Source organism: Pristiophorus japonicus, chromosome 8 (assembly GCF_044704955.1).
Source record: "Pristiophorus japonicus isolate sPriJap1 chromosome 8, sPriJap1.hap1, whole genome shotgun sequence".
Classification (NCBI taxonomy): Eukaryota; Metazoa; Chordata; class Chondrichthyes; family Pristiophoridae; genus Pristiophorus; species Pristiophorus japonicus.
The window spans coordinates 116,275,472-116,288,715 of NC_091984.1; positions in this window are offsets into that span (position 1 = coordinate 116,275,472).

The following is a 13,244-nucleotide window of genomic DNA, read 5'->3' on the forward strand; positions in this document are numbered from 1 at the left end:
CCGCCCAGTTTGCGCTGGGCACGGCGAGTTAACATTCCCCTCACTATTTCAGTCAAGCGAGTTAAAAACAAAAGGCTGTGTGAGAAAGGCATATGGCCTCCAAGGGATTTGTTCAAATAATTAGAACTCAAAGTTTTCCTTCATGATACTCCTTCAGCCTCACACCTACTAGGGGCTCAGTCACTGTGTTAACTGCACAGTGTGGGTAGGTAAAGTAGATCACATAAACAGTTTTAGTAATTGAATACACCCACACTGCAGTATTCTACGGAACTATTTCAGAACAGCCTTGTCTTTGAAAATAGGTTAATCAGTATTCTATTTGATAGAGTAAATAGGAAGAAACAGTTTTCACTGCAAAAGAACTGGAGGGGAGAAGAGGGGATATTTTTTTACATACCCGCCTGACTGAGGCAGGCATGGCACACCCCTGAAAAATCAGACATGAAATCGGAGTGAAACGGAGTGGGCATTTCACCTACTCCATTTTAACCGTCCACCCATTCCTGTTTGCCATGTTTGGAGGGAGTATGTGGTGTATGTAATACTGGAGGCAATGATAATGAGGAGAATAAACAATTTGACTATGCCTGGGTTTATTTTGTGAAAGCTAACAAAAGATTTATTAATACATCTTAAAAAAAATAGCTTTCAATCATCAAACATCCTTTAATTTAATGGGCCTGTAAAAAGCTGCATTTGTAACTTTGCTGTCTTGGTGATTCTTTATGGGGGGATAAAAAGCTCGGAATATTTGTGTTTGGTGTGTGTTTTGTATTTGGTGAAGGGCAGAATTGGGCAGGATATAGACGACAGAGGGAGATTAGGTTTGAGCTAAGAGCAAAAATACACTCAGAAATGGATCCAGAGAAATGACCTCAGGTTACATGCACTTCAGCCGCTTAGTCTGGGCGAGATTTGAAACCAATTTGCAACAATGAAAGCGCACAATTTGCAAAACCACTGCTCTACTCACTCATCCTGTTTTAAAGAATGTGAAGGTGGCAATCAATATATGTCATACTCCAGCAGTTTCAAGCCTCACATTGACGACCTTGGCCAGCAGGAGGGAAAGATGGCAGTCAGAAAATCATCCTGCATCTCTTTAATATATCTCTACCACCAGTTGCAGGACAGAGGAGCAGTCTGACAATGAATGACACTTTGGATGGTTAATGGGTCATAGATGACTTCAAAGCTAGGAAAAATAATTGAAAACAGGCTCATAATCAAAATACTATAAATAAAAAAGCACTTTATTAGCGGCTAGTTCTTATGAAAATCTACTGAAAAGGTAAATTCTTAGTGACAGAAATGCAATTTCTTTCCTTTCTACATAGGATTACATAGGATATACGGCACAGAAACAGGACATTCGGCCCAACCAGTCCATGCCGACATTTGTGCTCCACTTGAGCCACCTCCCGTCAATCATCATCTAACTCTGTCAGCATAACTCTCTATTCCCTTCTCCCTCATATGCTTATCTAGCCTCCCCTTAAATGCATCTAGATTATTTGCCTCAACCACTCCCTGGGGTAGCGAGTTCCACATTCTCAACACTCTCTGGACGGACCACCGGCTAATCCTTATCCTCATCAACATCAACATTGTCCCAAAGCGGCGACGGCAGCAGAAGCAGTGCTGCAAAAAAATCAATGCCGGGTCACGCAAAGTCTACAGGGCTGCAAGTGATACCCGCCCTCCAGCATGGCTCAGAGACGTGGACCATATACTATAGACACCTCAAATTGCTGGAGAAATAGCACCATCGATGTCTCCGCAAGATCCTGCAAATCCCCATGGAAGACAGACGCACCAACGTCAATGTTCTCGATCAGGCCAACATCCCCAGCATCGAAGCACTGACCACACTCGACCAGCTCCGTTGGGCGGGCCACATTGTTCGCATGCCTGACACAAGACTCCCAAAGCAAGCGTTCTACTTGGGACTCCTACATGGCAAGCGAGCCCCAGGTGGGCAGAGGAAACATTTCAAGGACACCCTCAAAGCCTCCTTGATAAAGTGCAACATCCCCACCGACACCTGGGAATCCCTGGCCAAAGACCGCCCTAAGTGGAGGAAGAGCATCCGGGAGGGCATTGAGCACCTCGAGACTCATTGCCGAGAGCATGCAGAAAACAAGCACAGGCAGTGGAAGGAGCGTGCAGCAAACCAGACTCCCCATCGATCCTTTCCTTCAATGACTGTCTATCCCACCTGTGACAGAGACTGTAATTCCTGTATTAGACTGTACAGTCAGCTAAGAACTCACTTTTAGAGTGGAAGCAAGTTTCCTCGATTTTGAGGGACTGCCTATGATGATGATGATGATGCTACGCCAGCTCCTCCACATCAAATTCTGAACACCTTGGGGTCCTGCTGGGATCTTCTTTCCTCCAGACTTCTTGCAGCTCCACGCTGTTGCTTCTCTGCTTTGGCTCCAAAAAAATGCACTTCCCCTTTAAGCTGTTGTCGACCCTTAAGAGCCTGCAGCAGTGCCCGAATTCCTGCCTCCTAATCAGCAAGCTTCCTGTGGGGAACATGTTTCACGTTGGCACTCTGTCTCACTCCTGCAAATCAGGGGAGACCTAGAAACTGGGACAGGTCTCCCGCTGACTCCTCAGGGTGCCCACTGCTTTCCCTTCACCCACCCCCTTCTAGTTCCCCAGTACATTGCCAAATTCAAACTCAATGTATCTTCAGTAGTACCCATTACGCAGCCTGCAGACAGTTTGCTGTCCATTAATCTCTTACACAAGGCCATCAGCACATCTGGTGCTCCATGGTCTCTGGAACTCAGCTGTGGAGCCTGGCCACAGCGGCGAATCGCCACTGTTCCCTGCATCTTGCGCATCAGTGAGACAAAGCAAAGGGGCACCATTAGAAGGTGAAGCTATCCTAGCAACCCTAACACAAGTAAAAGGGTGACTTTAAACTGCAGCATGAATGAAATGAGAAAACCTCGGCAATTGACCAGGTCTGCACGCAATCACCTAGGGGGACAGAAAGGGCATAAGGCTGCAATACTGGACTAAAAGGTGGGAACTAACCTTGGCCATGCTCCTCAGCAGAGGTAGACTGCTTTTTGCAGTTTGTATTTAACCTGCAATGGCTAAGAACCAACATTACTTTCGCCCGTGTAAGAAATCGTGGATTGTAAGAAATAATCTTATATGGGTTCCTTAGCTCAGCAGTTTGCCTAAGTTGATGATACTGAAGGATTCTAATCACATCAGAAAAGGAATTGTACAGAGAGCTGAGTTACAAGGGCATAATACATGGGAAGGGGAGGGTTTTTCACCTAAGAGTTGAGACAAAGAACGCGACATATCATTGGGCACCCTTGTTTGGGAAGAGCCCTTACAGGTTAGATAGCCCTGTCCATATCGTACACCCCTGAAAAGAGAATAAAAGAAAGACCTTGAGGGCTTTTCAGGGCAGACAGTGCAGAAAAGAGCTGCTCACGCCACCAGCCGTCAATCCGACCGAGACTAATACCAGCTACTTGTCACAGTCGTATGTCTACTATGTCTATCCTGATTTTGCGTTGTGTTTGACTATATTGTAACGAATGCTCCTTAATAAAATGCCTTATGACTCCGAAGACCCTTTTGGGTAATCTGGGTGTGCCCTGTGATCCAAATCTTGTAGTGGTGTCAGAAGTGGAATTCACAGAGGACGCTCGGTTTGTGAAAACTGGGGAAGACTTGGTCTAAGACTGGTTACGAGACTCTGTGAGATTCACAGAGGAGGAAATCACACAGGTCTTGGTTCGAGGACCAGGGAGACTTGGTCAACCGCATGTGATCGTCGCTAAGACTGGGTAGAAGACTCTCTCGGTGAGAGAGAGAGAGGGAGCGTATTAGATAGGTAAAACAAAGTCGCAAACAGTCTAAATGAGCAGGAGGGAGTTGGAGATAATGAGTGAAAAAGATCTAAGCTGCATGCTACACATCTGAGAACTCAGCAAAGGAAGGGAAAAAACTCGGAATTAGGGAATAAGTTGCTGAGATGACAATAAATTAATAAAATTAAACCAACACGGAAGTTTTAGTTTTTGTGCCGAGAAAAATAAAACACAAGATTTGAACATAAGAACATAAGAAATAGGAGCAGGAGTAGGCCATTTGGCCCCTTGAGCTTGCTCCACCATTTAATAAGATCATGACTGATCTGATCATGGACTCAGCTCCACTTCCCTGTCCAGTCCCCATAACACTTCACTCCCTTATCGATCAAAAATCTGTCTTATCTCCGATAGTGAGATTTGCTGAATGAAAGCAACCTTAAAGAAAATGCTGGAATTTTGGTTTGTGTGAAAGTGTGTGTTAAAGTGTGAGAGTTTCCCTGATTATGAATGATTAAGAAGCTACAGTATTCCTTTTGTCTGAAAGTCTGTCTTTAAAAAAAAGAGCTGGATTTTTGTTGGGCTTGCGTCTCTATTAGCCTCCCGGAGGGGCGGTACTGAGTCTGCAAATGAATTCCGCTGGGCGGCCAGCTTACAGACCCCTGTCGGCAAATTTGGTGGCAGTTTTGCGGCGATGCTGAGCAGTACCACCCTGGAGCGTCGAGCCGCTGTGCAATGCCTCCGTTATCATCCCAATCTCGAAATTTGTTTCGCGCTGACCCTGTAGCACCCCATAGTCAGGCCGCCTGAAAAACCAGTCGGTCAGAGCTGTCCCGGTGGCAGTGAGGGAAAGAATGACTCCATAAGGTAGATTTATCTTTATGTGGGGTGAGCAAGATATTGGGAATGTTTTTTGTGCTTTTTGTGGTGATTTTTTCTTTTTCCATTGAAGCCTCTCTTAGGGCGCTCCAAAGCCAGCACTTTAGCAATGGTTACTCAGCCGGCCTAGCGCCCTAAGAGAGGTGTGGAACTCCCCCCTTAGCGCTCCGCCCCACACTCAGGGCTCAGCTGGTGAACTTTGTGGCTGCAGACGCAAACCGTTTTCCGGCACAAAATTTACTGCCCTGCCACCATTATCGCCCGAAAAAGCCTCTAACCGAAAATCCAGCCCTGTGAATAGTGCGCCACTTGAGAATTTTTTAGAATGTTCTTTGCTGTCCTGGTGTGAAGCTAGAGTGGTGTGTGATTGCCTCCTTGGTGCAGTCTCACGCCACCAGCAAGATGTGACATGCTGTTTGATAACTTAACTCCCATATTGTGTTATAGTGACTTGTATTGATGCAAAGTGAAAATCACGGTCCAGAAAGCCACCTCGGGCGGTGGCGCTAAACGGGCAGTATCGGATCGGCCGGCCGTTAAAGGCAGCACCTGATATTCAGTTCCATTACAGTCAGTGGGATATCAGGCGCTGCACCTAACAGGCAGCCGATCCGATACCAACCGTTTAGCGCCACCGCCCGAGACAAATTTCTACCCCTATGTTTTATCGGTCTAAAAACTATGATATAACTAGCGCTTCAGTCTCCGGCAGAAAGGTCCTTTAAACTCTCTGCCATGTTCCTCACTGTTTTCATAAAATTACGATACAAAAACTGTATGAGAATTCTGTGGGAAAACGTGCATGTAGAGAGCAAAGTGATTACAGTATTGGCGTGACATGTTAATAAAGATCAGGAAGCCAAAGAGTTTTGAAATATGGCAGTTCGAAGGAAAAAGAATGCATCATTGAGACAGGTATATATACAGCTTACCAAAACTCAATGGGTTGTGTCATGTATGTAGACCATGTATACTAACTGTATAGTCACGTAAGGTGTGCCACCAGAGGGCACTGAGGTGGGAGACCTGAGGATCACCTGCATAGATGTGCAGGGCCCAGTATAAAAGGCTGCCCACCATGCTTGTGTCTCACTCTGGAGTTACAATAAATGGGACTAAGGTCACAACAGCTGAAGTACAATACTAGACCTCATGGAGTCATTCATAAGAGTATTAAAGATACAACAACTGGTGATAAGATTACGAACTTTCACGCAGTAATGACTAAGGTTGGTGCATTAGAAAAGTTCTCAGAGGGTGAAGATTGGGAAGCCTTTACAGAGCGGCTCGTCCAATATTTCGTAGCAAATGACCTGGTAGGCGATGATCTGGCCACGCTGGCAGATAAGTGCAGAGCTATCCTGTTGACCAGTTGTGGGCCCGCGGCCTACGGTTTCGTCAGGGACTTGCTTGCACCAGAGAAAACAACAACCAGTCATACGAGGAGCTGAAAGTGCTAATTCGGGACCAACTCAAACTGAAGGAGAGCATCCTCACGGCCAGGCATCGATTTTATACACACTGCCACCCCGAGGGTCAGGAAATCGCGAAGTACGCTGCTGACCTCAGCAGGCTAGCAGGACCGTGTGAATTCAGCGCATCCCTCACCGATGCATTGTGGGACGTCTTCGTAATTGGCATCGGTCATGAGGCCCTTCTTCACAGGCTACTGTCTGCCGAAACCACCGTCACTCTGCAGAAGGCCATCAGCATCAGCCAGGCGTTCATGACCTTAAGCTGCAGCTCCAAGCAGATGATGACTCACTCTCAGGACTCAAACCCAGCAAGTACTGTAAATAGAATGGCGCCTTTCACAGGCAGAACTGTTGAAGGTGAATCTGCCCAGGGCAGAGCGTACAGGCCCCTTGAATCCTTTAACTCAGAGTCCGCCGAGGGGTGCAAACATGTCGAGTAGCACCATGCTGGCGTTGCGGAGGTAATCACAGGGCTCATCAGTGTCAGTTCAGAGACTATGCAAAGGCTGCAGCACAAAGGGCCACCTCCAGCGAATGTGCAAAAGAGTTGTGACTCACCACATGGAAGAGGAGTCAGCAGATGGCTGTGAGTCCAGCGCGGATTACGAGGAGATGGCTAGAGAGGTAGCTCAGTCCTAGGACGAAGCGAATGGAGTAGAGACCTGCACCACAGATTGTCCTCCAGTGATAATAGAAGTCGAGATAAATGGCGTTTCAGTCTTCATGGAAGTGGATACGGGGGCGAGTCAGTCAGTAATTAGCCAGGAAGCCTTTGAGAAGTTATGGAACGATCAAGCTGAACGACCCAAGTTGGTCACGGTTCAGGCAAGGAACTGATATCAGTTGTTGGTAGTGCGGATGTAAGTGTATCCCATGATGGCGTGGTGCACAATTTACCATTGTGGATTGTTTCAGGTGATCGACCAACACTACTTGGAAGAAGATGGATAGGGAAGATTCATTGGAACTGGGAAGACTTCATCCCTCCAGCGATTGACGTCCCCCGTGCTCAGAGGCAAGCCCCTACCTTCGGTTGGACCAGGCACCGGAGAGCAGATCCGCGCAGCCCCCGAGGCACAGACCACTTATCATGACTGCGTGGCGATGATCCGGCCGAGACGACCCGAATGCACCTTCCGAGCTTCAGTGGTACAATCCCTGGGAAAGAAGATCGCGGCAGTCGACATCATGGACAGGGAAAAGATGGCGTCCAAACCACAAGGTGCAGCGCTAATGGAGCAACAATACGTGGTTCCATGCAAGGAAGACGATTGGGGTAAAAGTAGGAAGGCCATTTTAAAGGAGGCCAGCAACCCGCCATTTTTGAATGAACTGCTTGAAATTGGTAACCAATGTAAAAGTCCAGCTGTAACGAGCAAAATGTTGTTGAGCAATGTCGGGTGCAAACTGCAATCAGCCAATGTAGCAGGCAAACACCTAACGGTCGTCTACAGGTCCAGCGGGCTACCCAATGCGGTAGCCTACATCCCCGGTGTAAAGTCCTGTCCCCTCAGTACAGATTCACACGAGGCATGTAGTGAAGTCAAGGTCACTCTGGACCTGCACCTTTATTTCACAGCTCTGGAATGCTGCACTTGCCTGAGACCTGTCCTTATATACCTGTCTCTTTCAAGTGCACCCCAGGTGGTAAGGTATGCTGGTGGTTACAGGTCATATCTTATTACAGTCATGTATAGCATGTTAGGATACAGTTATATATAATAATGTAAGATACATGACATCACCCTCCCCCAAGGTCTTATTGTCTTTATAGGTTCAGTCTCTCAGGTGGTCTATGCTCTCACATGGAGCATCTGAGTTGTGGTTCAGTTGTTTGCCTTGGTGTCTGTTTTTCTTTGGGTGTGGTTGCTGGTATCTCGCCTGGGCTGTCTGTTTCGATTGGTGTGATTGTTGTTGACTCGCCTGGGCTGTCTGTTGGGATTGCACTTTCCTCAGGTTGTTCCCTCTGTCTGTCCACCAGGTGTGGTGCGAGTTCCACATTGTAGTCTGCCTCTGGTTCTGCAGTGTTGTTGGTAAATCTGCTTTTGACTTGGTCTACATGCTCCGGCAGGTTTTGCCATTGTCCATTTGTACTACCAGTAGCCTGTTTCCTTCCTTGCCCGTTTCTGTCCCTGCAAGCCATTTGTTACCCCTGCCATTAGTTTAGTACAAACACTTTGTCCCCTATCTCATTCCATCTCCCCTTCGAATTTCTGTCATGGTACTCAGTCAGCTTACGGCGCTTTGCCTCAATGATTTCGTGCATGTCTAGGAGGATTAATGAGAGCCTTGTTTTTAAACCGCGACCACGGTTTGGTAGGCCAGGGCCAAGGGCTCAGTGGAGCCTCCCTGGGGGCATTGCTGAGTTGGGCACAAATGGTGCACCTTCGGATGCAGAGCTCCAGGTCCCGTCAATACCAGGCCACCAGACATGGGATCTGGCTATGGCCTTCATGAGAACGATCCCCGGGTGCTCGCAGTGGAGCTCCTGGACAAATGCCTCTCTGCCCCACATCAGGCAGCAGTCTGCTTGTAGTGATAGCTCATGCATTCGCCTGTGAAAGGGTTTTAATTCCTCACGGCAGGCATCGTGAGCCTCTGCCCAATCACCGGTTAGGACACATCTTTTTACTAAGGATAACGTGGGGTCGCTGGCCATCCAGGCTCTGATTTGGCGAGCCGTCATGGGCGAACCTGTGGACTCAAAGGCATTGATTGCCATGACTATCTCACAGTCCTGTTCATCAGACCCTTCCGTGGTCGCCAGGGGTAGACTGCTGAGCGCGTCGGCACAATTGTCTGTGCCTGGTCTGTGCCTTATGGTATAGTCGTAGGACGCCAGCATGAGTGCCCACCGTTGAATTCGTGCCGAGGCGTTGGTGTTTATTGCCTTGCTCTCAGATAGGAGGGATGTGAGGGGCTTGTGGTCGATTTCTAACGCGTACTTGTACCCGAAAAGGTATTGGTGCATCTTTTTGACACCGTACACGCACGCGAACGCCTCCTTCTCTACCATTCCGTACCCGCGCTCCGCCCGCGAAAGTGACCTGGAGGCATAAGCTATGGGTTGTAATTTGCCCGCACTATTGACATGTTGCAAAACGCACCCGACCCCATATGCTGACGCATCGCATGTGAGAACTAGCTTTTTACCTGGGTCAAAGAAAGTCAAAACACTGTTGGAACACAGAAGGTTGCGTGCCTTATTGAAGGCGCGTTCCTGGGCGGCCCCCAAAACCAATCGCACCCCTTTCTGAGTAGCACGTGGAGAGGCTCCAGCAGCGTGCTTAAGTTCTGCATAAAGTTCCCAAAGTAATTGAGTAGCCCGAGAAAGGCGCGCAGTTCTGAGACATTCCAGGGCCTGGCTGCCAAGCGAATTGCTTCTGTTTTGGACTCTGTTGGGCGGATTCCATCAGCGGCAATCCTTCTGCCCAAAAATTCAACCTCGGGTGCGAGAAACAGGCATTTGGATTTCTTGACTCGTAGGCCTACCCGATCCAAACGCTTTAGTACTTCCTCCAAATTACGGAGATGGGAATCGGTATCCCTGCTCGTGATAAGTATGTCGTCTTGAAATACAACCGTCCCCGGGATGGACTTGAGCAGACTCTCCATGTTGCGCTGGAATATGGCAGCTGCCGACCTGATGCCGAATGGGCATCGATTGTACATGAAAAGGCCTCGATGTGTGTTGATGGTGGATTCCTCGGTCAATTCTTGTGTCATATACGCAGATGTGAGGTCTAATTTTGAGAAAAGTTTACCTCCAGCCAATGTGGCAAATAAGTCCTCCGCTCTGGGCAGCAGGTAATGATCCTGTAGGGAGACTCTGTTTATGGTAGATTTGTAGTCCCCACAGATTCGTACGGATCCATCAGGCTTCATGACTGGGACGATGGGACTTGCCCAGTCACTAAATTCCACAGGTGATATAATGCCTTCCCGCAGAAGCCTGTCTAGTTCGTGTTCAATCTTTTCCCTCATCACATAGGGTACAGCTCTGGCCTTGTGATGGACTGGTCTAGCATCCTGTGTGATGTAGATGTTGACTTTAGCCCCTTTGAAAGTGCCCACACCTGGCTGAAAGAGATGTTCAAATCGCTTTATAACTGTTGAGCAGGAGGTCCGTTCCTCTAATGACATGGAATGGACATCATCCCATTTCCAGTTTAGTTTTGCCAGCCAGCTTCTCCCCAGCAGTGCTGGGGGGTCTCCGGGGACAATCCACAGGGGAAGTCGGTTCACTGTCCCTTTGTTTGTGACAGAGAGCATGGCGCTGCCGAGGACTGGTACGATTTCTTTGGTATAGGTCCTTAGTGTGGTGTCGACCCTTGTGAGTTTTGGTCTGTCTCTTTTATGCGGCCACAGTTGTTCAAATTGTTGAGCGCCCATGAGAGATTGACTCGCTCCCGTATCCAGCTCCGTGTTGACAGATATCCCATTGAGTAGGACCCTCATCATTATAGGAGGCATCCTGTTTTAGGAGCAGCGGCCATTGATCGTGTTGACCCGCTGTACACCGGTGTCCCGGGTACTGTCCCCACCATCTTCTGGTCCGCTTTCCGACCCATCCGATTCGTATACTAGCCGAGCTGCCGTTTTTTTGCACATGTGGGCCAAATGCCCTGTATATTCACAATTTCTGCAAACAGCCTGCTGAAATCGACATCCCCTTGCCGAGTGCCCACCCCCACACCTCCAGCACAGACCTGTTCCATTGCTCAAAGTGTTCCCAAAGAATGAGCTGCGTCTGCTGATCTCACTTGAGCTTCTCTCAGTTTGTAGTTGATTGCTCGCATTGTGGGTTGATGAGGTGTGAACGGCCGTTCCTGTGGCCCTTGATGGCTTCTGCCTGCTGTCAAGAACCTGTTCTCCCGGTTTTGTCTGTATGTGGGGGTAGCTGCTTGTTTAGTGCTGTGAACTTCTTGTTCCAATATTTTGTTAGTTGTCGTACCTGCATTGTAAATCAACCTCGTTTCTTCTTCCCCTACCAAGAATGTCTGTGCAACCAGTGCTGCTGCCTCTAAGGTCAGGTTCTTGGTCTCTATGAGCTTTCGGAATATGTCTGCATGGCCTATTCTTTCAATGAAAAAGTCTCTCAGTATTTCTCTCCTCAGTTCATCGGAGAACTCATATAAACTAGCCAACCTCCGAAGTTCCGCCACGAAGTCGGGTATGCTCTGGCCCACACAGCATCTGTAGTTGTAGAACCTGTGTCTGGCCATGTGTAGGCTGCTCGCTGGCTTCAGGTGGTCTCTTACCAGTGTGCTCAATTCTTCAAACGACTTGCTTGCTGGTTTCTCGGGTGCCAACAGATCCTTCATTAAAGCGTATGTTTTCGAGCCACAGCTGGTCAAGAGATGGGCTCTTCTCTTGTCTGCCTTATCGTCGCCTAACCAGTCTTTGGTTACAAAGCTTTGCTGGAGCTTTTCTATAAAGTCCTCCCAATTGTCTCCAGCATTGTACTTTTCATCTGATCCGTTGTCCGCCATTCTGTGGATTCTGTAATACCGTAACTCGTCGCCATTGTAAAGTCCTGTCCCCTCAGTACAGATTCACACGAGGCATGTAGTGAAGTCAAGGTCACTCTGGACCTGCACCTTTATTTCACAGCTCTGGAATGCTGCACTTGCCTGAGACCTGTGCTTATATACCTGTCTCTTGAATGTGGTAAGGTATGCTGGTGGTTACAGGTCATATCTTATTACAGTCATGTATAGCATGTTAGGATATAGTTATATATAATAATGTAAGATACATGACACCCGGGACCAGAACGATATATAATAAAGTGTCCCCACAGCTGACAGAAGTCGACAAGCCGCAGAATAAACGATCCCCGGAGAGCAGAGGCACCGGTAGTAATACCCTGCCTCAGATCGGTTTAACATTGCAGGCACCCAATGGCATGAACCGTCACGGGCCAGAAACAGTATACTGTGCCTATGCTCTCAGTCGGCTACCGTCGCCCACCACCCGAGTGGAAAAGGTGCAGCGCATAAACCCACTCGCCACCATGGCAATGCCCAAGAGCGAAGGGTCACCTGCAACGGCTCCTCCGAACGGGATTTGGACCAGCCAGGATCCCAAACTAGAGAGTGCTCATAATGGTGCCCTCAGGGAAAGCGAGTCAGCAGTCCCCTGCGAACTGCTAGACAAGACGAGGCAGCCCCACCGTCGCTTAGACGAAACGCTCACTCGCTCAGACAGCTTCCCAGCGAGCAGCAGCGACACTGTGCAAACAAAAAGGACAGGGAGGTCACAGACACATCAGCTGTCTTTGGACCTGCCTGACACTAGGAATAACGGCAAGAGCCCTGAGCTCCGGCAACTCGAACAAAATGAGCTCACCTCGCCCACAGACCCACTAGCATGGGGCGCTGTGCCGCCACCAGACGACCCGGATCTCATCCGGCCGTGCTGGAACTAGACTGTCCTTGTGTACCTGTACTGATATACCTGTACTGATCATGTAAATGTACCACACAAAAAGAAACACAACTGTAATCCACCCAACAAGTGTACCAAGATGTAAATGTAAAACCCATGTGATGTACTTGAATGCAACTTGCATGTAATGGGCCATTAGCCTGATCTCTGTGTGGAGGGGCGAATGGAGTAGTCATGGACTCACAACCAGAAACCACTGGGACCTCCACTGGCAACAAGTCTCATTACCAATCCACCCAAGCTAGAAACGACCCTCCAATGGTTAACCAGGAAAAGCAAAGCCCAGGTCACCGTCAATGTACGAGTCAATTTGCATTAGAGACTCGGGGGGAAGTGATGTCATGTATGTAGACCATGTATACTAACTGTATAGTCACATAAGGTGTACCACCAGAGGGCACTGTGGTGGGAGACCTGAGGGTCACCTGCATAGGTGTGCAGGGCCCAGTATAAAAGGCTGACCACCATGCTTATGCCTCACTCTGGAGTTACAATAAATGGGACTAAGGTCACAACAGCTCAAGTACAATACTAGACCTCATGGAGTCATTCACAAGAGTATTAAAGACACAACAGGTTAATTTTGACT